General features: G+C 48.3%; 1 pseudogene; it reads left to right on the plus strand.

The window, feature by feature from the left end:
• Positions 1 to 3,009: 3,009 nt before the first annotated feature.
• Positions 3,010 to 21,377, plus strand: LOC122941886 (annotated as a pseudogene).
• The last annotated feature ends 3,604 nt before the right edge of the window (positions 21,378 to 24,981 follow it).

The raw sequence follows: 24,981 nt of genomic DNA on the forward strand, positions 1-24,981 counted from the left end.
TGAAAGTAGCCTACGGACACGGATCGCTGACGCGGATGACAATCTTGTGTGCATCCGTGTTCTTTCACGGACCCATTGACTTGAATGGGTCCGTGAACCGTTGTCCGTCAAAAAAATAAGACAGGTTATATATTTTTGACGGACTGGAAACACGGATCACGGACGCGGATGAACAGCGGTGCATTTTCCGAGTTTTCACCGGACCCATTGAAAGTCAATGGGTCCGCAGAATATCACGGAATACGGAACAACGGACACGGATGCACACAACGGTCGTGTGCATGAGGCCTTAGAAGTAGAGAAATTCAGATTTTGAAAATTTTCTGTACATTTTTTATTTATTTTTATTAATAAAGATAAAACGTATTTACTGAAATTTCTGACTAACATGTAGTACAATGCCGTCACGAGAAATCAGTCTCGGAATGGCTCGGATAACTAAAAGCATGCCGGAGTGATTACCACGCCAAGTGACACGGGTCAGCTTTCCAAAAATCAGCCTGGGATTTACCCTGGGTTCACACCTGAGCGTTTTACAGCGCGTTCAAATGCGCTGTAAAACGCTCAAGACATGAAATCCAATGGTTCCCTATGGGAAGGGTTCACACCTGGGCGTTTTACAGCGCGTTCCTACGCGCTGTAAAACGCCCGACGCTCAAACAAGTGCTTGAGCTTTTTTTTGGGCGTTTGTCGCGCGTTTTGGCCCATAGACTTCAATGGGAACGCGCAACGCTTGATTTTAGCGCGTTTTTGACACATAAAACGCGCGTTCGAACGCGCGTCTTGGATTTTGCAACATGCAGGAAAAGGCCCAACCCCAGGTGCAAAGCACAGTTTTGGAGAGAATCCAGCATGGAGGAGTCTCTCTGTGACACCGAGAACCTCATCAGGCTGGTGCAAGCCAAACGCTGCCTGTATGATACGCAGGATGCCAAGTACAAAAATCGGAGGAGCAGGCAGCAGGCCTGGGAGGATATTGGCCAAAAGCATCTGGCCAGATTGGAGCAGTTTCACCAAGACAGTGAAACAGGGAAAAGGTATGTCCATGTGTGTTGTAAAGTGAAAGTAAACTCCTTGTGTGCAGTGGTGTCCCAACTATATGTAATAGCCCCGGCCAGCTCTACCTGCAGCCCTCCAGCTGTTGTCAAACGCCACCTCCACAAATGCTGCCCTGTATTGTACTTGCTGGAGCCTGTGCAGGCATGCATGGAGTGGGATTTTAGCAACAGCTAGAGGGACGCAGCATCACCATCCCTGTTCTTGTATATGGGCACTCAGTGGCCTTAGTTTACAAAGAATAATGTGCACATTACATGTTGTAATAGTGTCCCCTCACCCCTTTATTTTTTAGTACTGTCCTGGTTCACCCTCCCCCACATTCTGGTACAATGCAATGGGCCAGTATGATCAATTTGCAGTGGTTCCACTGTCTTGTGCCAGACTGCGCTCTTTCAATCCGCAAATGTAGGGGCATTTTGAAATGTAGGCCTAAGTTTGGGTTGAGGGATTTGAATCCTAAGTTGTTATTGATATTGTGTACTTTTTAGAATTAGACTGTTTGTGGGCTCTGGGTGGCAAGGCATATGTTAGGTGCTTCGGTTTGTAACGTGCCAGTATTGGGCACCTTGATGGGATCCGTTATTTCACCCTCCTTGGCTTATATTCTACTGGCCGAGTATTGGCCACTTAAATGGGACACATGATTTCGCCCATATTTCTAAACCCTTGTTAATGGGCGACTATTGATGGCCACTATAGGGGCATCCTCAAGGGGCACTATATAGGTTAAAAAAAAAACAAATGCACAAAAGATCGTTTCCAAATTTCTCATTTAGCCCTAGTCATAATCAAACAAATTAGAAAATCAAATAATATGTAAACACACTTTTCAGACAAAAAATATAAATGAACAGAAACTTAGATGGCTTCCAACTGCCATGGTAACGCCCCATGTGGGCTCACAAAATATGTGTTGAAGTGGTCCCGGACAGCTGCACCGTGCCGGGTCCCACGCACACCGCTCTGATTCCGACTCTCCAAGGAATGGCTGAGGGAATCTTCGAAATTAAAGCCATCCCGTAGACGTACAAAATTGTGCAGAGCACACGCTGCCTTCACGGCCGAGATAGCGGTCTCCAATTTGAAATAAATGGGCGAATGGAGAAAGCGCCATTTGTTCGCTAAAATCCCAAAGGCGCACTCCACCACCCTGCGTGCCCTTGTCAGCCGGTAATTAAATACACGCCTGGCAATGGAGAGTCCCCGGCTGGAGTACGGCCTCATCAGATGCTCCCCCAGCGCAAAGGCCTCGTCCCCCACAAAAACGAAGGGCATAGCGGGAAAAGTGGTCCCAGGCAGTGTGGTGTTCCCCGGGAGGTCCAGCTCATTATTATTGAGCATTTGGCCAAAGGCCGAATGCCCGAAAACAGCTGAGTCTGAGCTGCTGCCGTAGGACCCCACATCAATGTATCGGAAGCAATAGTTTGCATCAGACACCGCAAAAAGAACAAAAGAAAAATATTTTTTATAATTAAAAAATTGACTCCCGCTCCTGATGGGCTTCTGAACGCGGATATGCTTCCCGTCTATTGCGCCGACAGTTTGGGAAATTGCAGGATTGGAAAAACAGATCCGCAATTTGCAGCCAGTCCTCCTTCTGTGGTTGGGCCATCACAGCAGGATGAAGGACGTCCCAAATTGCCACGCAGGTTTCACGGATGATCATGCTGGCTGTGGACTTCCCAATGAGAAACGCAAAGTGGAGACTGGCCAATGACTGTCCGGTAGCTAAATACCTGAAACAAATGTAAGAAAATAAAGAGATATTAACGGATGCTTTTTTTTTCGTTTTTCATAGTCAACACTATCAAAGGCAAATGGAAAAGCCTGAAAGACGCCTTTATCCGCCATCGCCGCAAACAAAAGGAGCAGAAGAGCGGATCCTCCCCAGGCGGACGCTCCAGTTATGTGCATGCAGCACAAATGTCATTTTTGATATCGTGCACCGAAATGCGGAGGTGAGTCAAGGGCATACACATTGAGGAGAGGATGTGGTATGACATTACATACATTCAATTTCATATGGGGAACATACTTGCCTATATTTTCCACTTCACAGCACCGATAGTAGCTGGGAACCCAGCCAGGCGCAAGCTGATGAGGAAGAGGACGAGGGCACAATCGACAGTGAGCCGGGCCCATCTATGGGGCCAATGAGTCCTCCAGCCCCCCCCCCCCCACTCCGACTTTCGTCAGCCCCATGCAGACTGTCCAAGCCGTACCAGAGGCAACTCGGCAGCCCCGACATAAAAGGAGGAGAACTGAGAGACAGGAGGACCGCCTAATCGGCTGCCTAGATGCCCTGGCACATCCTGTGCCCAAACTTAGCAGCGACGCATATTTTCTCCTGAGTCTAGAGGAGAAAATGCTGCATGTGCCGAGACATCTGATCACCAAAGTAAGGGAGGAGGTGACTAACACCATAGACAAGTATTGCCTCCCTTACGAGCTAGCAACGTCTAGCATCCCCCCACAGCATCCCCCCACAGCATCCCCCACAATATGGCCACCAATATGGGGCACAATATTGCCCACAATATGCCCCACAATATGGCCCACTACATCCCCAACATGCACAACAACACCCTCACACATACCCAGCACACACATACACACAAAGTAACATACAACACCCTCTTGAGACATGGCAGACACAACACACATCATACCCATATCCCTCTTCAAGCACGGGCCCAAGCACCTCCACCATCACCACCACTGAAATGCCACCCGCCAATCAGTCTCGCGGAGCCAGAGAGACACGGCGGGATCCCGAGGCAGAGTTTTCTGGGCCGCAATATGAAACCCTTTGAGAAACGGAGAAGAGGGAAATTCTCCGGCTCAAGGGTTTGGGAGCCAAAAAGGGCACTTATCTAGAAAATTGTTGGTCATATTTATGTTATTTTTACTACATTGCTCCTTTGTTTGTAAAACAGTTTAAACACATTTTATTTGGAAATGTATGATGTGAATACATTCACCAAAGTTTAAAAAATTTAAACAACTGTTTGGACTATTTTTGGAAAGTGAGGGGTAAAACATGGCCAAATGTGGATACATGATGCATGTATGGGATATCTATGCCACACGTTGACAACATACACATCACATACCCCCCGCACAAACACTCATACGTCACAAACAGCAAGAGAAACAGGGCGAAACTCAGATCATGGCACAACACACTGCAAATGGTTTAAATGGCCACAATAATAGGCTACTTACCGCAAAGTAATGACCAGTCTTTCCAGTGGTGGGATGCAGTCCCGCATGAAGGTGTCCTGACGCTGCAAATGAGGAGACAACAGCACCAGGAGCTCGTCAAAGCTGGGAAACAATAAAATGTTCATGGTTAACAATACAAAAAGCACAAAACACTTAGCTGAACCATTGAAAAAACATTGCAACCACGTATACGTACTAACCTGTGGATGGACATCCTGGTGTAGTCAAAAAACTGGTCCTCATGGGCACGGAGGTTGGCATACAGTGCCCAGAACTGGCCCCTCTCCTGTCTATTTGCAATCACAGGATGGACCCAGAAACGTCGCCTGCTGTCCCGCCTTCTCCTCAAGCGTTCCAGGTGGATAGCTGCAACAAGTGCCGCAACACGTCGCCTTCTATAGCATTCCATGACTCCAAACCACACACTCTACCAACACACATGGAATTTCACACCTCCAATGCGCTAGGATTGGCCAAACTTCATATACACAGGGATATTTGCTGATTGGACAACACTGCAGTCAATCACAGAAACGCGCGTCAAACGCGCGTTTACTATTGCAAAAAACGCGCGTTAAACGCGCGTCTCAGAAACGCTCAGGTGTGAACCCAGGGTAAAGGTGAAAAGAGCTTGGCACTGAAGGAGTTAATGGAATTATCCAGTCCTATGTAAATAAAGTGGAATAATTGTATAATGAAATATATGGTACATGAATATAATGACGGTACTTTATATGATCTATTCCTTTCAGTTCTTCAATATGTCTGTTTGCTGGTAATGAATGGAAATCTTACACGGTCCACAAGTTGGGTCCTTTTAGAAGGCTCGATTCGGAGCCACTTATGAGCGCCGATCGATGGTAAAATAAGTTGATCGCCATTTGTTTAACAATCTCCCGTCTCGCTAACGCCGATCGGCGTCAATGCTGTGGCTCTGTCAGGTCACACCAACGCCGATCGGCGTCATCTCGCGAGACGCGAGATTTCCTGTGAACGCAGGCACACAGGAGCGCGCGTTCACTGGAACCGGAGGTAAGCAAGTGGATCTACAGCCTGCCAGCGGCAATCGTTCGCTGGCAGGCTGGAGATGCGATTTTTTTTTTTTTTTTTTTAACCCCTAAAAGGTATATTAGCTGCTGTTTTGATAAGAGTCTGATATACCGCTACCTGCTCCTCTGGTGTCCCTTTTGCTTGGATCGACCACCAGAGGACACAGGCAGCTCTGTAATAAGTAGCACCAAACACTACACTACACCCCCCCTGTCACTTATTAACCCCTGATCACCCTTATAGACTCCCTGATCACCCCCCTGTCATTGATCACCCCCCTGTAAGGCTCCATTCAGACATTTTTTGGGCACAAGTTAGCGGAAATGTATTTTTTTTTTTTTTTTTCTTACAAAGTCTCATATTCCACTAACTTGTGACAAAAAAATAAAATCTCACATGAACTCACCGTACCCCTCACGGAATCCAAATGCGTAACATTTTTTAGACATTTATATTCCAGACTTTTTCTCACGCTTTAGGGCCCCTAAAATGCCAGGGCAGTATAAATACCCCACATGTGACCCCATTTTGGAAACAAGACACCCCAAGTATTCGCTGAGAGGCATGGCGAGTTCATGTAAAAATTTTGTGTCATAAGTTAGTGGAATATGAGACTTTGTAAAAAAAAAAATATCATTTTCCGCTAACTTGTGACAAAAAATAAAACTTCCATGAACTCACTGTGCCCATCAGCGAATACCTTAGGGTGTCTACTTTCCAAAATGGGGTCATTTGTGGGGTGTTTCTACTTCTTTGCACCATAGTTTGTAAACGCTATAACTTTTACCCAAACCAATAAATATACACTTATTGCATTTTTGAAATCAAAGACATGTAGAAGAATACATTTAGAGAAAAATGTATATAGAAATGTAGTTTTAATTGAAACATTTTACAACCGAAAGTGAAAAATTGTTTTTTTGCAAAAATTTTGGTAATTTTCGATTAATATAAAAAAAAGTAAAAATGTCAGCAGCAATGAAATACCACCAAATGAAAGCTCCATTAGTGAGAAGAAAAGGAGGTAAAATTCATTTGGGTGGTAAGTTGCATGACCGAGCAATAAACGGTGAAAGTAGTGTAGTGCAGAAGTGTAAAAAGTGGCCTGGTCATTAAGGGGGTTTCCGCTAGCGGGGCTGAGGGGGTTAAAGCACCCGTCCCATGGAGTGATGGCATATTGCTTGGCCCCTGAACCATGTCCGAGCAGTGTGCCATCCCTCCATAGGATGGCCTGACAGAGGTTATGTTGTGAACTTCTTTTTCACAATTGTGGGGAGGACATTTAGTCCTGAGTTGGATTCTAACCTGGTGACTTCCCGACCCCCTGCCCTGTGCGGTGAGAGGCAGTCCTAGCGGTCTCCTGGTTGGGCTCTGCAGCAGCCGCCGCTCCCTCTAGTTTTAAGGAAGGTTTCTAATTCATTTTACATTTTATTTTTTATGTTGCAGAAACTGATGCATCTTCTGCTGTAAAAACCAAGCGAGCTGCGACAAAAACCTCTGATCTCGTTGTGCTTGGCTTACCATGGAAAACAACAGAGCAGGATCTAAAGGACTACTTCAGCACCTACGGGGAACTTCTTATGGCCCTGGTATTGATGTTGCTAAAGTCCCCCAGTGCCTGCTGTGGTTTCATGGTTCTTGCCACTTAACGCTTTTTCTCAATGTTTTGCCAGATTAAAAAAGATGCCCACACCGGCAGTTCCAGAGGTTTTGGCTTCATAAGGTTTACGGAATATGAAACCCAAGTGAAGGTGATGTCCCTGCGTCACAAGATAGATGGAAGATGGTGCCGTTGTAGGCTGCCTAATTCCACGGTAAAGCCATGTTCAGACTTTGGTGTACGTGTTCACATCTGTTATGATGAAGTGGTCGGTAGTGAAGACCCTTCCCCACTAGGACATTATATATGCCCCAAAAACTAACACAACCTGCAGTGTAAAAAGTGCAATGCTGCCCCGCGGTAACACGCCACGTGGCTGCGTGTGTCCTGTGACCATGGCCTTTCCTGACTACAGCATCATAGTGATCCTAGGCTGCTGTGAGTTTGGGATGCACAACCTGCAGCTGTCAGTCACACCGCTAGTCACCGACCAGGCCGTGTTTGTGCAAGGTGGACTGAGGAAAAACGGCAAATCGGCTGTCTGGGATTTCTCTTTTGTCAATGGAGGACAGATCCGTTTTCTATTGTGCCAGATTGTGTCAGTGAAAACAGATCCGTCCTGGCACACAATGTAAGTCACTGGAGGACGGATCCGTTTTCTATTGTGCCCGATTGTGTCAGTGAAAACGGATCCGTCCTGGCACACAATGTAAGTCAATGGAGGACGGATCCGTTTCCTATTGTGCCCGATTGTGTCAGTGAAAACGGATCCGTCCTGGCACACAATGTAAGTCAATGGAGGACGGATCCGTTTCCTATTGTGCCCGATTGTGTCAGTGAAAACGGATCCGTCCTGGCACACAATGTAAGTCAATGGAGGACGGATCCGTTTTCTATTGTGCCCGATTGTGTCAGTGAAAACGGATCCGTCCTGGCGCACAATGTAAGTCAATGGAGGACGGATCCGTTTCCTATTGTGCCCGATTGTGTCAGTGAAAACGGATCCGTCCTGGCACACAATGTAAGTCAATGGAGGACGGATCCGTTTTCTATTGTGCCAGACTGTGTCAGTGAAAACGGATCCGTCCTGGCACACAATGTAAGTCAATGGAGGACGGATCCGTTTTCTATTGTGCCAGACTGTGCCAGTGAAAACGGATCCGTCCTGGCACACAATGTAAGTCAATGGAGGACGGATCCGTTTTCTATTGTGCCAGATTGTGTCAGTGAAAACGGATCCGTCCTGGCACACAATGTAAGTCAATGGAGGACGGATCCGTTTTCTATTGTGCCAGACTGTGTCAGTGAAAACGGATCCGTCCTGGCGCACAATGTAAGTCAATGGAGGACGGATCCGTTTTCTATTGTGCCCGATTGTGTCAGTGAAAACGGATCCGTCCTGGCGCACAATGTAAGTCAATGGAGGACGGATCCGTTTTCTATTGTGCCAGATTGTGTCAGTGAAAACGGATCCGTCCTGGCACACAATGTAAGTCAATGGAGGACGGATCCGTTTTCTATTGTGCCAGACTGTGTCAGTGAAAACGGATCCGTCCTGGCGCACAATGTAAGTCAATGGAGGACGGATCAGTTTTCTATTGTGCCAGACTGTGTCAGTGAAAACGGATCCGCCCTGGCACACAATGTAAGTCAATGGAGGACGGAACCGTTTTCTATTGTGCCCGATTGTGTCAGTGAAAACGGATCCGTCCTGGCGCACAATGTAAGTCAATGGAGGACGGATCCGTTTCCTATTGTGCCAGACTGTGTCAGTGAAAACGGATCCGTCCTGGCACACAATGTAAGTCAATGGAGGACGGATCCGTTTTCTATTGTGCCAGACTGCCAGTGAAAACGGATCCGTCCTGGCACACAATGTAAGTCAATGGAGGACGGATCCGTTTTCTATTGTGCCAGATTGTGTCAGTGAAAACGGATCCGTCCTGGCACACAATGTAAGTCAATGGAGGACGGAACCGTTTTCTATTGTGCCCGATTGTGTCAGTGAAAACGGATCCGTCCTGGCGCACAATGTAAGTCAATGGAGGACGGATCCGTTTTCTATTGTGCCCGATTGTGTCAGTGAAAACGGATCCGTCCTGGCACACAATGTAAGTCAATGGAGGACGGATCCGTTTTCTATTGTGCCAGACTGTGTCAGTGAAAACAGATCCGTCCTGGCGCACAATGTAAGTCAATGGAGGACGGATCCGTTTTCTATTGTGCCAGACTGTGTCAGTGAAAACGGATCCGTCCTGGCGCACAATGTAAGTCAATGGAGGACGGATCCGTTTCCTATTGTGCCAGACTGTGTCAGTGAAAACGGATCCGTCCTGGCGCACAATGTAAGTCAATGGAGGACGGATCCGTTTTCTATTGTGCCAGACTGTGTCAGTGGAAACGGATCCGTCCTGGCACACAATGTAAGTCACTGGGGACGGATCCGTTTTCTATTGTGCCCGATTGTGTCAGTGAAAACGGATCCGTCCCATTGACTTACATTGTGTGCCAGGACGTTTGGCTCAGTCCATCAGACGGACACAAGACGCTGCGGCCTCCAGAGCGGAACGGAGACTGAACTGGTGCATTCTCAGCGGATCCTTTTCCATTCAGAATACATTAGAATGCAAACTGATCCGTTTTGGACGCTGAGCCCTGAACGGATGTCGCAGACAGAAGCCAAAACGTGAATGTGAAAGGCGAATTCATTATGGGGAAAGAGGGATAACTTTAGTGTAAAATACTCTGTGATCTTCAGATCGCCTGTTCCTTGCTCTGCAGGGTTCGGGAGATCTGCTATATTTGTTATGGAGCGCTGCCACCTGTGGGGCTCCTTGAGAACTACAGCTGTACCGTGGGGCTCAATGTGGCCAGGTGCCTGCTTTATTATATAGCCGTCACGTCTGCATATGGGGTGGGCTCGGCACTGCAGCCCACTCTATACAATCCCTGGAACATAATGCGGGACGTGTATGGCATTATGCATTTGATGGCTGTAGCGGTTCTTATGGGAAGATTGATGTAAATGGCTTTGGATCGGATCTGTAGAAAGCGGCTATCTTGTAACGAAGACCTTTCCTGGGTTTGTAGTAACTGAGATAAATATCTGACTAGGGCTGCACGAAATGGGAATTTTGTGCGATTGCGATTAGGGCCCTAGAAATTGCGATAACGATATGCGATATTTTAAGGGAATTGCGCTAGAGGTCTATTTGCTTGGATTTTCTAGGTACAATCACACACACATTACTGGTAATGCTGAAATGCAGTTATGCCCAACTCCAGAACTGAAACGCACAGCGCTTTACACACTAAAACATCTCTTACTAAAGGGAATAACATATTTCATTACTGCAAAAGTCCGAAATACAGAACTTCCCATTTCTTACTAGCGCTGCACAGAACGGAGAAATCCGATAGAACAGAGAGAAGAACATGTGATCATTCCAAACACCGAACAAACAGGAACGTTTTACAGAACACCATAGTCAGCAGCAGCAATATAAGGGAATAGACCGGATTTATCACCCTATAAGACGCACCTGCCCATAAGACGCACCTAGGTTTTTTGAGTAAGAAAATAAGAAAAATAATATTTTGAAAAAGGTGTGCTTTTGTTGGGTTTTGAACTAATATTGGTCTGTGGATGACACTATTATGGGGGATCTGTGGATGACACTATTATGGGGGATCTGTGGATGACACTATTATGGGGGATCTGTGGATGACACTGTTATGGGGGATCTGTGGATGACACTATTATGGGGGATCTGTGGATGACACTGTTATGGGGGATCTGTGGATGACACTGTTATGGGGGATCTGTGGATGACACTGTTATGGGGGATCTGTGGATGACACTGTTATGGGGGATCTGTGGATGACACTGTTATGGGGGATCTGTGGATGACACTGTTATGGGGGATCTGTGGATGACACTGTTATGTGGGATCTGTGGATGACACTGTTATGTGGGATCTGTGGATGACACTGTTATGTGGGATCTGTGGATGACACTGTTATGTGGGATCTGTGGATGACACTGTTATGTGGGATCTGTGGATGACACTGTTATGTGGGATCTGTGGATGACACTGTTATGTGGGATCTGTGGATGACACTGTTATGTGGGATCTGTGGATGACACTGTTATGTGGGATCTGTGGATGACACTGTTATGTGGGATCTGTGGATGACACTGTTATGTGGGATCTGTGGATGACACTGTTATGTGGGATCTGTGGATGACACTGTTATGTGGGATCTGTGGATGACACTGTTATGTGGGATCTGTGGATGACACTGTTATGTGGGATCTGTGGATGACACTGTTATGTGGGATCTGTGGATGACACTGTTATGTGGGATCTGTGGATGACACTGTTATGTGGGATCTGTGGATGACACTGTTATGTGGGATCTGTGGATGACACTGTTATGTGGGATCTGTGGATGACACTGTTATGGGGATCTGTGGATGACACTGTTATAGGGGATCTGTGGATGACACTGTTATGGGGGATCTGTGGATGACACTGTTATGGGGGATCTGTGGATGACACTGTTATGGGGGATCTGTGGATGACACTGTTATGGGGGATCAGTGGAGGACACTGTTATAGGGAAGATCTGTGGATGACACTGTTATGGGGGGCTCTGTGAATGACACTGTTATGGGGGATCTGTGGATGACACTATTATGGGGGCTCTGTGGATGGCACTGTTATGGGGGCTCTGTGGATGGCACTGTTATGGGGGATCTGTGGATGGCACTGTTATGGGGGATCTGTGGATGGCACTGTTATGGGGATCTGTGGATGACGCTATTATGGGGGATCTGTGGATGACACTGTTATGGGGGATCTGTGGATGACACTGCTATGGAGGGGATCTCTGGCTGGCACTGTTATGGGGGCTCTGTGTATGGCACTGTTATGGGGGGATCTGTGGATGACACTGTTATGGGGGGATCTGTGGATGACACTGCTATGGAGGGGATCTCTGGCTGGCACTGTTATGGGGGCTCTGTGTTTGGCACTGTTATGGGGGGATCTGTGGATGACACTGCTATGGGGTGATCTGTTGATGGCACTGTTATAGCATCTTATGCTTTGTGCCATCCACAGATCCCCCCCCCCCCATAACAGTGTCCCTGCAGTGTGAATGACCCTGAATACAGGGGCTGGGGGCCGGCATCTGGATTAGGAATGACAGTGGGGACCGGTGCAGTCCCTGTATTCTAATGCACCGGCCCTGCTCACTGTTGTATAATCTTATCTAACCTTCATTGCTAAGATATAATAATCATGTGTAATCCAGCTGTATTACTTACAACTAGGTTCTGTAGCAGGGAGGAGGGAGGACGGGAGGACGCTGCCTGCTTCATTCATAAAGTGGGCGGCGCAGGTGCATGACGTAGTGAGTGACGCGTCGCCCGCCCGTCCTCCCTGCTACAGAACCTAGTTGTAAGTAATACAGCTGGATTACACATGATTATTATATCTTAACAATGCAGGTTAGATAAGATTATACAACAGTGAGCAGGGCCGGTGCATTAGGATACAGGGACTGCACCGGTCCCCACTGTCATTCCTAATCCAGATGCCGGCCCCCAGCCCCTCCTCCCTCTGTTCATACAACCACCGACCGCGCTGTGCGGCATCGCAGGCGGCCGTGTATCATTGTAGGTTATCACAGCATTTTTGGGTCGGCCAACTCGCCATATCACAATCGTTGATTATCGCCAAAACGATTGCTTTGGCGATATATCGTGCAGGCCTAATCTGTACCTGATGCTGCCACCCTGTCTGTTTTTTTTTTTTTAAATAGCACTCCTGTGCCTCGTTATGGCCCCCCACAAGTTCCGCGCTCAGTATTCCAATACAGAGCAATAATGAGGAGGCGGAGTCTTTCTCTCTGGGCGTCTCCTTCTCCCTGGCTGTGACGCTCTGCGCTGCGATTGGACAGCTCTACCGCCAGGGAGAAGGAGACGTCCACAGAGAGACTCCGTCTCCTCCTCATTGCTCCGTATCAGCATACTGAGCGCGGAATTTGTGGGGGGCCAAAACGGGGCGCAGGAGCGCTATTTTAAAAACCAGGCAGGGTGGCAGCACAGATATTTATCTCAATTACTACACACCCAGGAAAGGTCCTCTTTAAAGGGATATGTCACAGAAGTCTTTACTGCCCGTTAAAACCAGACAGTGACACACAAGTCCTTTGGTTCTAATCTAGTTTCATGGCAGACTTTGTTCCTTCTATCTTCCGACCCGCACTGTGGAGGCAGCCATCTTGCCTGAGCGGTCTGACAGCAATTGCATTTTTTTTATGCATTCTCTTATAAGCTGTATATGGAGGGTTCTCTGGAAATGGTAAAAGTGCTGCTGTGCCTATTTACGTGACGCCGCCATGTCACTTTATTACTATTCGTCACAACGTTGGGATGCATACTTCTAGGCCTCTCACTCATTGTGGCTTCTCTACAGCAAAGCCTGGATGAACCTGTACGCAGCCGGATGGTATATGTTGGCCGGTGCACTGAGGATATCACAGCGGAGGAGCTTCACCATTTCTTCACGCAGTACGGGGAGGTTGTGGATGTGTTTGTCCCAAAGCCATTTAGAGCGTTTGCCTTTGTGACCTTTGCCGATGAGCAGGTAAGAGGAAGCTCAGGTATATATTGTATCTGTCATCTGTTCTGCATGAGTAAATGGTTTTTAACGTGTTCATTCATACATTTTAAAGGGGTTGTGCCAAGTTTTCAAGCTGTCCCCTGCGCACAGGATAAGGTATAACGAAGTACCTGATTGGTGGGGGTCCAGTTTCCCACGTACACCCTGCCCATCCTGCTGTAGTCTTCGGAGGCTCCCATGGAGAGTGAATACAGAGTCAGGGCTGTGGAAGACTTGGGGCACTCCCTTTAGGTCTTCAGAGGCTCCCATGGAGAGTGAATGCAGAGTCAGGGCTGTGGAAGACTTGGGGCACTCCCTTTTTTACGTCTTCAGAGGCTCCCATGGAGAGTGAATGCAGAGTCAGGGCCGTGGAAGACTTGGGGCACTCCCTTTAAGTCTTCAGAGGCTCCTATGGAGAGTGAATGCAGAGTCAGGGCTGTGGAAGACTTGGGGCACTCCCTTTACGTCTTCAGAGGCTCCCATGGAGAGTGAATGCAGAGTCAGGGCTGTGGAAGACTTGGGGCACTCCCTTTAAGTCTTCAGAGGCTCCCATGGAGAGTGAATGCAGAGTCAGGGCTGTGGAGGACTTGGGGCACTCCCTTTAAGTCTTCAGAGGCTCCCATGGAGAGTGAATGCAGAGTCAGGGTTGTGGAAGACTTGGGGCACTCTCTTTACGTCTTCAGAGGCTCCCATGGAGAGTGAATGCAGAGTCAGGGCTGTGGAAGACTTGGGGCACTCCCTTTAAGTCTTCAGAGGCTCCCATGGAGAGTGAATGCAGAGTCAGGGCTGTGGAAGACTTGGGGCACTCCCTTTAAGTTTTCAGAGGCTCCCATGGAGAGTGAATGCAGAGTCAGGGCCGTGGAAGACTTGGGGCACTCCCTTTAAGACTTCAGAGGCTCCCATGGATAGTGAATGCAGAGTTAGGGCATTGGAAGACTTGGGGCACTCCCTTTAAGTAGATGAAATCTTCTGCAGAACTAAGCAGTGATGTCTGGGGGGCTGAGTGCAAGCGCTCACTTCCTCCTAACCAGGTATTCCGGTTTTATGGAGCAATTTTCTAATATACATCTATTTAAAATTCTGTTCATGGACCTTTTTATATCCGTGCCTTTGTCACAGTCCATTGTAGTCCTGTAAAATGCATCCGTAGGAGGGCTGGTTAGGACTAAACATGGCGTCAGTAATGTCATACATTGTATGGTGAAGGGTGTGGCATGACGGCCATGGATACATTACACAGGACTGATACATGGGCTGTACCATTCTTCTTCATATAGGCTCAGCTGTCTGATATGAGCGGTATGTATGCAGAATTTTATATACATGCATATTAGAGGATTGTATCATTTCCTATTATATAAGCACATAAACATATTCCCCTGTATGTGGGCAATATAGCTCTGGCTTCCACAGATCAGACCTTCCATAGCACATCTATGGAGAAAATACTAATGGATCCAGTTCTTGCCTGAGCATTGGGTAGGTTCTGAAAAGTGCTCACACTGACAATTGTGGATATGACGGACCACCAGTTTTCTTAGCTTTCTCCTTTTTGCCATGTGGCTGTCTGGATTTAAAGGGGTTGTCCCATCTATACTTGTGGCACATCCACTGGTATGTCCTAAATGTCTGATGGAGGCAGGTCTCAGAAGTGGGACCAGCACAACAATCTTGAAAAGGGGACCCATGCTTGGCTATTTTTGAAACTTCCATAGAAGTGAATGGAGATCCATGCGTGCACAGCCTCCTCTCAGGGTAAGGTAGGGCCCCGTTCTCAAGATAGTAGTGGGCCCAAGAGTTTATGCCCTTAATCCCCAGATGAGAGCACTCACTTACATTCCTAATACAAGTCATTAAAGGAGTGGCTGCGTCCAAAGCTGGACCTGATAGAAGCTCCCCTTTCCTTGCATCGTGTAGCTTGTTGTCAGCTGGTGACGTACCGAGCTTCACATCAGTATGCTAGGCAGAGACTTGTGCCTAGCAGGGAACCCGGTGATGTCACTGGCACAAATGGGCCGTGTAGATAGCTGTTCTGGGTGGTTTTAGAGGCAGTACCACTGATGCCCAGGACAGTGCTATACACTACCCATTTGTGTTGGTGACGTCACCAGGCTCACTGCTAGGTGGAAGTCTCTGCCTAGCATACTGATGTGAAGCCTGATCTGTCACCGGCAGTAAAACAGATCGTGCCCTGCACAAGTGGAGCATCGGAGCAAGGAAATGCTGCACTCCTACATGGTAATGGAGTGAAGGGGAGCTTATATCCGGCTTCAGCCCTGAACCTGGACAAGCCCTTTAACCCGTAGGATACCAGCACTGTACATGGACGGCACTGGTATCAGGGTCACAAATCCCAGCACCATACGGCTACGGTGCTCTGTGCGGGCACAGGAGATGCTCCCGTCCGATCAGCCGCAGTGGTCCGGCAGTCACTGATAGTCGGACCCCTGCTGTATGAGCCAGCATCGGAGAAAACGCTGATGCCCGGTGCATTAACCCTTGCACTGCCTCGGTCAGCGCTGACCGTGGTATCCTGCGGCGTGGCCAAACTATGCCAAAACAGCCATGTTTTTTCACCTTGCCTCACAAAGTTTAATACCAAGCGACCAAAATGGTACCAATCAAACAGTCACATCATCCCGCAAAAAATAAGCCCCCCACGTAAGACAATAAAAACCAATGGCACCCGTAAACCAATCCATCAAAATCTGCGCTGCAAAAGCCATATGGCGCTCCTTCTGTTCTGAGTCCTGCCATGAGCCCCCACAGCAGTTTATCACCACATATGGGGCGTTACCGATTCAGGAGAAAATGGGTAACAAATTAGTTGATGCTTTTTCCCCTGTTACCCCTTGTGAAAATATAAAATTTGGGGCTAAAGCAACATTTTATTGGAAGAAACAAAACTTCATTTTTACAGCGAAGCGTTTCCAAATTCTGTAAAAGGCTTAGGGGGTCAAAGTGCTCAATACCATCCGTAACATAATCTTTAAGGGGTGTAGTTTCCAAAATGGGGTCACTGTTTGAGGGTTTCCACTGTAGGGGTATGTCAGGGTCTCTTCAAATACAAAATGGTGCCTAATAACCAATCTTGTGAAATCTGCCTCCAAAATGTTTATTTTGCTGTTAACCCTTCCTGTGTGCAAGCAAAAATCGATTTAATATAAAAAATCTACCAAAAAAGAGAAATTTAGACATTTCACCTTCATTTTCCTTAAATTCTTGTGGAATACCTCAAGGGTTAACAAAGTTTGTAACATCAGTTTTGAATAATTTGAGGGGTAAAGTTTTTAAAATGGGGTCATTTATGGGGGGTTTCCATTACGTAAGCCCCTCAAAATCACTTTATAACTGAATTGGTGCTTAAAAAATGGTTTTGGAAACTTTGTTGAAAGTCTTCTAATGTCCTAAAAATAAAAGGAACATTTACAAAATGATGCCAACACAAAGCCGACATATGGGGAATGTTGGTTGGTAACCATTTTATGAGGCATTACTAGATGTCTTAAAAGTAGAGAAATTCTAATTAGAAAAGAGCCAATTTTTAAAAAAAAAATTGGAAAATTTAGGATAATTGTATCAATAAAGGTGAAATATATCGACTGAAATTTACCACTGTCATGAAGTACAATGTGTCACGAGAAAACGTTCTCTGAATGGCTTGTATAAGTAATAGTGTTCTAAGGTTATTACCACACAAAGTGACACATGTCAGATTTGCAAAAATCAGCCTGGGATTTAAGGTGGAAAGTGGCCCGGTGCTGAAAGGGTTAACCAATGTGCCGTTGTTTAGAAGCCCGGTAATTCCAATGTTTTTCCCAGTCATTGGGGCTAGAATTGGATTTGTAGATGTCACCTCGGTGACTGAATGTCTTTATTTTTTTCCCAAGGTTGCCGAGTCTTTGTGTGGAGAAGATGTGATTATCAAAGGAGTCAGTGTTCACGTATCGGCAGCTAAACACTATAGAAAGAGAGCCCTTTGGAGAGCGGTGGCAGAGTCCAGGACCCATCTTTGGGAATTGGGGATATCCTAATAACAGGCCAAACAATGGAGGCCTTGCGCACAACCAGCCTAATGACATGGGGGATGGTGGTGGCATGAACTTTGGGCCATTCAGCATTGTGACGAAACCAACCTCGCCACGGTGTTTTGGAGGGGGCTTTTTGCCAGCCTCCTGCCTCAGGATTATAGCCCATACTAACTTTAAAGAAGACAGGCCGGCCGCACAGCTTAAATCTGTCTTTGGAATTGTATTTTGTTATGTGAGGGCACCCAGATGGCTAGTTTAATTGTATTCGTGTGGTCTGAGTGCCATTCGCCTAATGATATGCACTCAGACTTGAGCTATCTGGGGATATGTTAAATGTCTGTGGTTGCTGGGAGGGTGTGACATTGTGTGTTTAAATGGTGATTTCTGTCCTGTTGTCCCCACATGTGTATTGGCGATCTCCCCTTTGTCCTGAGAGATAATTGGATTATCCCTCGGTTGTCTCTGGGGCAGAGAGGAGGAAACCATGATGCATTGTGGGGATCTGTTCGGTGTGTCGCAGTCTCCATTCTGGTCCCCTGGGGGCGTGTCCACCAGATGGGGACCTGCATAAATACAGGCGAGGAGCCCTCAATAAAGTGTTCCTGTTTTATCCTTCATCCTGTTGAGACTGGTGTTTGGATAACTGATCAAACTGGGGGATTGCTATACGCTGAAGATTTGCTATACTCCCCTGGCATAACTACTAGCTCTTGTAAGAGCTGTTCCTGCTCTCTGGCTGTAGGAGAGGTTCACCCACTGGAGCCTTGTCGTAGGTCCAGCGTGGGTGGAGGACGGTGAGACCCCAACCAAGCTGCGGCGGTTCGTGGGGTCTGCAGGGCGTACGGTGTCAAGTGGAGTGCTTGGAGTCCTCGGAAAGCACTAGGAGCATCTATCGACGGAGGTACCCGGTCGGGGTGCTAGGAGATCCGTTACATTGGTGGCAAGCAGTGGGATGGCGTCCTAGTGTGAAGAGAAGCAGCTCAGAGACACCGTTCGTGGAGTATATTGAGGGCAACGCTAGTATCCGTACAGCGCCCCTGGCTACAGCAGGATGGAATCGGCTAGTCTTCGAACAGCGTTCCACTACGAGGAGGATGATGACCCGGACTGGAGGGATGCAGACAGAAAGGCGTCTGGCACGAGGCCCTGGAAGATGTACAGCGTCGGCGGGCCGAGTGTCTCCCCAGTGAGGAGCAGCAGTTGCGGATGCGAGTGGCCCTGCGAATGCCCCTTCTGGGAGAGGAGCCCCTGAATGAGTGGGTGACAGAACTGGAGAGCCTGGTATGGAAGGAGCTTTGGCTAGATGACGCCTACCAGGCACTCTGGTGGTATGTGATTCGGCACTCTCCCTGGATGGCTGAGCACGACAGACCCGAGGGTGAGGATTATGATGGCCCTGGCCTGTTGTTTGAGGCCTTCGCAGAACCGGAGTTCGGAGATGCTGGAGGGTCCCGGTTCTGGGATATCTATGACTACAGAGAGGCTATGCATGATTGGGCTACAGCGAGAGAGGTGAGACAAGACCTGGCATCTCTAGTGACAAAGGAGTGGGAGCTGGAGCAGGACTACCAATACTTCTTCAGCTCAATTCGGTCCCAATATACACTGCCAGAGAGCTGGGTGGCAGTCCCAGACCTACAACCCTACAGCTGGGAAGACCCGACTGAAGTATCCCCTGCTTCAGTACCAGCTACAGAGGTAGGGGTCCTCATAGACTGGTCCTGTGAGGAACCACAACAGGCAGGTGGAGACGGGACCGAGGGCTCTCCACCGGGATGCTGGGATGCTGGCCCAGACCCTCAGCAGCAGCCGGAGTTGCCAGGTGTGGACGCAGGTGATCCTGACTCGCAAATGTTGAGGGACTTCACATACCGGTCCTGGGAGGACCCACAGATGGCAGGTGGAGATGGGACCGATGTCTCTCTACTGGCCCTACAGGGATGCTGGACAGTCGGTCCAGATCCCCATCCATCTCCGCAGGGATACCAGGAGGAGGAGGTAAGCAAGCCCTCCCCTTCCCAGCTACTTCCCAACATAGTTCTGGGGGCAGGGGATGAGCCTGCGCTACCCACTGATTTCTTCCCAGCGGAAGAGCTGGCATCAGGGCAGAGCGCAGTCGGCCTCTGCCCTCCTCTATCCTCTTCTCCAGAGCCGGACATCCCACAGGCTACCCCAGCGGAAGTGCTGGCATCTGGGCAGAGTGCAGTCGGCCTCTGCCCTACCCTATCCTCTTCTCCAGAGCCGGACTCCCCACAGGCTACCCCAGCGGAAGAGCTGGCATCTGGGCAGAGCGCAGTCGGCCTCTGCCCTCCCCTACCCTCTTCTTCAGAGCCGGACTTTCCACAGGCTACCCCCGCAGAAGAGCTGGCATCTGGGCAGAGCGCAGTCGGCCTCTGCCAACCAAGTACTTACAGCTCCAAGCTGGAGAACCACAAGGCAGCAAGGAGTCGCAGATGCCCACTCAACAGCTGGGGACATACAGAACAGAGCCAGGCCCCAAAATTCAACAGGTCCAGTATGGGGTTGTGGTTGGACTGCCAGACTAACTCAGGTACTGACCGTGAGGTCAGGTATCTGGTTAGTCTTCCCTGGAAGGGGGAGATGTGTGACGAAACCAACCTCGCCACGGTGTTTTGGAGGGGGCTGGTTGCCAGCCTCCTGCCTCAGGATTATGGCCCATACTAACTTTAAAGAAGACAGGCCGGCCGCACAGCTTAAATCTGTCTTTGGAATTGTATTTTGTTATGTGAGGGTACCCAGATGGCTAGTTTAATTGTATTCGTGTGGATCTGAGTGCCATTCGCCTAATGATATGCACTCAGACTTGAGCTATCTGGGAATATGTTAAATGTCTGTGGTTGCTGGGAGGGTGTGACATTGTGTGTTGAAATGGTGATGTCTGTCCTGTTGTCTCCACATGTGTATTGGCGATCTCCCCTTTGTCCTGAGAGATAATTGGATTATTCCTCGTTGTCTCTGGGGCAGAGAGGAGGAAACCATGATGCATTGTGGGGAACTGTTTGGTGTGTCGCAGTCTCCATTCTGGTCCCCTGGGGGCGTGTCCACCAGATGGGGACCTGCATAAATACGGGCGGGTAGCCCTCAATAAAGTGTTCCTGTTTTATCCCTCATCATATTGAGACTGGTGTTTGGATAACTGATCAAAACTGGGGGATTGCTATACGCTGAAGATTTGCTATACTCCCCTGGCATAACTACGAGCTCTTGTAAGAGCTGTTCCTGCTCTCTGGCTGTAGGAGAGGTTCACCCACTGGAGCCTGGAGCCTTGTCGTAGGTCCAGCGTGGGTGGAGGACGTTGAGACCCCAACCAAGCTGCGGCGGTTCGTGGGGTCTGCAGTGCGTACGGTGTCAAGTGGAGTGCTTGGAGTCCTCAGAAAGCACTAGGAGCATCTATCGACGGAGGTACCCGGTCGGGGTGCTAGGAGATCCGTTACAAGCATTTAGCCTACAATGATGGCTGCTGCTCCGGCAGCCTTACAGAGCAGCTCGGGGATGATGGGTATGCTTGCTAGTCAGCAGAATCAGCCTGGTCCACAGGGTATCAATCAGTGGCAAGGGAATCAGCCAAGAGACCGGCCACAGAGTTTTGGCTCAGGTAGTAATTCTCATGGCTCGAACTCTGCTATAGGCTGGGGTTCTCCTAATGGTGGCTCTGGTACTGGGTTCAATGGGGGCTTGAGCTCGAACATGGAATCAAAGTCCTCTGTTTGGGACATGTAGATAGTATGGCTTAGTGTGGGGGGTAGGTAAGTTGGAGATGTGTCTCTCGATCCAGTGGCCATACTGAGCGTGTGCAGAGAGCAGTGGGAGCAAGTAACGCACCAATGTTTCTTCTACATTTGGAAGACTGGAGCTTATTTTTCATGGCCTAAAAGATATAACTGTTTGAAATGCGTTTGTGTTCAAATATAATAATTTTTCCTCTCCTTGAAATGTCTACTGCTGTGAATGCTGTATGAGGTGTGCGTTCTTTTCTGTTTAACGCCCATGAGTCCTTGTGAACTGCATATGATGCTGGTGGCAGCGGGTGGTAAACGCTCTGGAGTGAAATGACAAATGCTCCTGTTCATAGTGTTGGGACTGTTTAGGTTTGTAAGTAATAACCAGAAGGTGTTTGCTGCAGTCATGTCTTCTGTGTTTGGAGGCTTTTTACAAGACCTGGCAATGTAGGATTCTTAAATAGAGTTGTGCGAACCCAAACTGTAAAGTTCGGGTTCGTACCGAACTTTAGGTTTTTCGGCACCTGGACCCGAACCCGAACACTTACGTAAAAGTTCGGGTTCGGTGTTCGGCACTTTCTTGGTGCTTTTTGAAAGGCTGCACAGCAGCCAATCAACAAGCGACATACTACTTGCCCCAAAAGGCTATCACAGACATGCCTACTATTGTCATGGCTGTGATTGGCCAACTGCAGCATGTGACCCAGGCTCTATTTAAGCTGGAGTCACGTAGCGCCGCCCGTCACTCTGCTCAGATTAGTGTAGGGAGAGGCTACAGCTGCTGTGAGGGAGAGATTAGGGAGAAATCTCATCAAGAACTGGTTTATGTACTCAGCGATCTACAGCAAATGTGTTTTGTGGGTGCAGTGCACAATTTTTTTAAGCCTGCCCCGAGACAACTACTGCTGAAAACAAACTTTTTTTTCCTTCAGTTAGTCAATATCAATACATAATCGGCAGCCATTTTATGCAATGATAGTGCACCAGCACAGGCTATCTGCATGTCTGCAAGTCCAGAAATACAGCTTTTTGCTTACTGGGGTTAATAAAATACATCTGTTAAATATAGTGCACATCTGGGATTACACATGCATAAGTGACTGTCACATTTAGGCCAGAAATACGGCTTTTTGGTTACTGTGTAGGGCTCCCAAACTCCAGCTCTGAAAAAGTCTCCCATAACAAACCAGGACCATCAAACTCCTCTCCCTCTGACTTGTCATGCTCAGCTGTCCTGGCTAGGTACTGTGCCCCATACCACCAGAGCGCCTGGTAGGCATCTTCTAGCCACAGCTCCTGCCATGCTAGGAGTTCCAGTTCCTTTACCCATTCCTCCCGGGGCTGCTCTCCCAGGAAGGGCATCCGCAGGGCTACTCCCTGCTGCAACCGCTGGTCTTCCGTGGGGAGCCTCTCCTTCCCACAGATACTGCACAATACCCAGTGCCCGATACCACATGCCTTTGCGGGCTGTATCTCTGTCATCCATGACACCCTCATCGTACTCCACTGCTGTTTCCATTCTGGTGCTGTCAGGGTCGCTGTGCTAGGACATGCGTTGCCCTCAAATTGTAAAATCCACGGAATGGTGTCTCCTGTATCTGTCCTTATGGCTGTGGGAACGATCCCACTGCTGCCACCAATGTAAAGGATCTCCTGGCACCCCAACTGCGTACCTCCGTTGATGGATGCTCCCGAGGACTCCAAGCACTTCACTTGACACCGATACCACCACAGGAACCAGGAACAGGAACAGCTCTTACAAGAGCTAGGAGTAATAGCCAGGGGAGTATACACGTATAGCAATCCCTACACACATGAGCATAAGTGACTGTCACATTTCGGCCATAAATATGGCTTTTTGGTTACTGGGGTGAAAAAACCCTCTAATATACTCCACATCTGGGATTAGACAGGTATTAGTACTGTCACATTTAGGCCAGAAATACGGCTTTTTGGTTACTGGGCTGAAAAAAGTCTCTGATATACTGCACGTCTGGGATTACACGTTGTAAAGGATCTCCTGACACCCCAACTGCGTACCTCCGTTGATGGATGCTCCCAGTGCCTCCCGAGGACTGCAAGCACTCCACTTGACACCGATACCACCACAGGAACAGGAACAGCTCTTACAAGAGCTAGGAGTAATAGCCAGGGGAGTATACACGTATAGCAATCCCCACACACGAGACGAGGCTCTATGTTGAATGTAAAATAGGAACTCTTTATTTGAACACACAGCAGTGATTTATACACATCTTCCAACAAGGTTACCACCCACAGGGTTTTGTAAAAACAGCCAATCACATTCATTTACAGTATTGAAACCTTCCCAGCAATTGTCCACAAAACCCCCTTCCCTCTGTCTGTAACGCAATCAACAAAAGACAATGAGCATTGTCTTTGACGCAATTAACTAGCACACTGGCATTGTCTGAGACGCAATCAACAAAATACAATTACCAATAACACAAAGGCTACAACCCACATAGAATCCTCCCCTCTGCCTGTGATATAATCATGGTACACCATGGTTAACATAATCACCACAGGCAGGAGAATACACAATGTCCTCTGTCCTGGAGACAATCGAGTTCTAATTCAATTATCACTCAGGACAAAGGGACATCGCCAATACACCCAGAGAGACAATGGAACAGACCTCACTACTCAACGTATACAATGTCCCACCCTTTACAATACACATAGACATTTAACATCCCAAAATGGCACGACTTAGACCAGGGGTTCAAGTTAGTACAAGTCCTTTGTGAACAAAAGAAGCCTGGCTGATGAGAGGGACCATAATCCTGGAGCGAGAGGCTAGCAAACAGGCCCCTCCAAAACCCAGTGGCGAGGTTAGTTTGGCCACACATCTCCCCCTGCCAGGGAAGACTAACCAGGTACCTGACCTCATGCCAGTCAGTACCTGAGTTAGTCTGGCAGTCCACCTACAACCAAATGCTGGACCTGCACTTGGCAGACGCTCCCTCACTCAGCAGACTGGGACAATGCAGAGTCGAATCAGGGCAGACCAGCCACATGTTCCTGTACACTGAGCTCACTTATCACAGCTCTCTGATGATTCCCCAGCAGGGGGAGGGGCCTCACAGACACTGCAGGACAGCCACATGTTCCTGTACACTGAGCTCACTTATCATCGTTCTCTGATGATTCCCCAGCAGGGGGAGGGGCCTCACAGACACTGCAGGACAGCCACATGTTCCTGTACACTGAGCTCACTTATCACAGCTCTCTGATGATTCCCCAGCAGGGGGAGGGGCCTCACACGCACTGCACGACAGCCACATATTCCTGTACACTGAGCTCACTTATCACAGATCTCTGATTCCCCAGCAGGGGGAGGGGCCTCACACACACTGCAGGACAGCCACATGTTCCTGTACACTGAGCTCACTTATCACAGCTCTCTGAAGATTCCCCAGCAGGGGGAGGGGCCTCACAGAAAATGCAGGACAGCGATATGTTACTGTACACTGAGCTAACTTATCACAGCTCTCTGAAGATTCTCCAGCAGGGGGAGGGGCCTCACACACACTGCAGGACAGCCATATGTTCCTGTACACTGAGCTAACTTATCACAGCTC

This window comes from Bufo gargarizans, chromosome 6 (genome assembly GCF_014858855.1).
Source record: "Bufo gargarizans isolate SCDJY-AF-19 chromosome 6, ASM1485885v1, whole genome shotgun sequence".
Lineage (NCBI taxonomy): Eukaryota > Metazoa > Chordata > Amphibia > Anura > Bufonidae > Bufo > Bufo gargarizans.